This window comes from Gavialis gangeticus, unplaced genomic scaffold (genome assembly GCF_001723915.1).
Source record: "Gavialis gangeticus isolate Ggan-Ray unplaced genomic scaffold, GavGan_comp1, whole genome shotgun sequence".
In the NCBI taxonomy this organism is placed as follows: Eukaryota; Metazoa; Chordata; order Crocodylia; family Gavialidae; genus Gavialis; species Gavialis gangeticus.
This window is the reverse complement of record NW_017728995.1, coordinates 53,623,386-53,624,374: the sequence shown is the minus strand read 5'-3', so window position 1 is coordinate 53,624,374 and position 989 is coordinate 53,623,386.

Below are 989 nucleotides of genomic sequence, written 5' to 3'. Positions count from 1 at the left end.
TTATGGCCTGCAGGCCAGCCAGGCAATTTCATCCAGCCTGCCAGGTAATTGTACACCACCCAACCCGTGTGCCTCCCTCTCTCCCTTGTGGGTGGAAGGGCCTGGCTTGGCCAGTATGCAGCTTATGGGCGGGGCTGCAGCCACCAGGGGACGTGCTAAGATTCCCTGGCATCCCACTGTCTCTGGGCAACAGGTAGGGAAGTGGAAGGGGAAATGGGGGGGGTGCTGCAGCTGGGTGGGAGTGTAGGGCATGGGCTAGGGCTGGCAGTGGCATGGATCTCAGGTGGGCAGGATGTGGGTGTGAGGGAGGATGGGGGGTGTGGGAAATCTCCACACACTCCCCTCATGGCTCACACCCCTGCTGCTGGTGGCAGCAGTAGCAGCAGACGGGGGCACTTGGGGTGCTGATTGTCTGTGTCGGTGCTGCTGCTTGGTGGCACATGGCTGTGCCCAGTGCTGCATGTGGGGGCAAGGAGTGCAGCTCAGCTGGCCCAACAGGTGCTGCTGCCTGGAGGTACGCAACCCCAGCCAGTGCCAAACGTGGAGGCTAGGAGCACAGCACAGATAACCTGCCTCTATCATGGCACTTGTGTGCCAGCGGGGGAAGCCCTGTGCAATGGAGCTGGCTGCGATCCCTGCTCCCTGCAGTGCGGGTCCCAGGACTCCACTGGAAGTAGAAGGGAGCCCTTCCTCCTGCTTCCCGGTGGAGTCCTGGGACCTGCATGGCAGGGGGCAGGGAAGGCAGCTGGCTCCATTGCAAGGGGCTTCCCTGACTGGTGCACAAATGCCAGGAGCTGCATGTATGTTGTGTGGAGCCCTGCACAGTAGAGGTAGGCTAGCTTGGTGGCGCTCCTTGACCCCATGTGCAGCACTGGTTGGAGCCGTGCATTGCTGGGCAACAGCATCTATTTGGGCCACAAGCAGCCTCAGTGCCTGCTGCTGCTGGTGGGGGGGGCTATGCGGCATGGGAGGGAGTGTGGGGGGGGGGG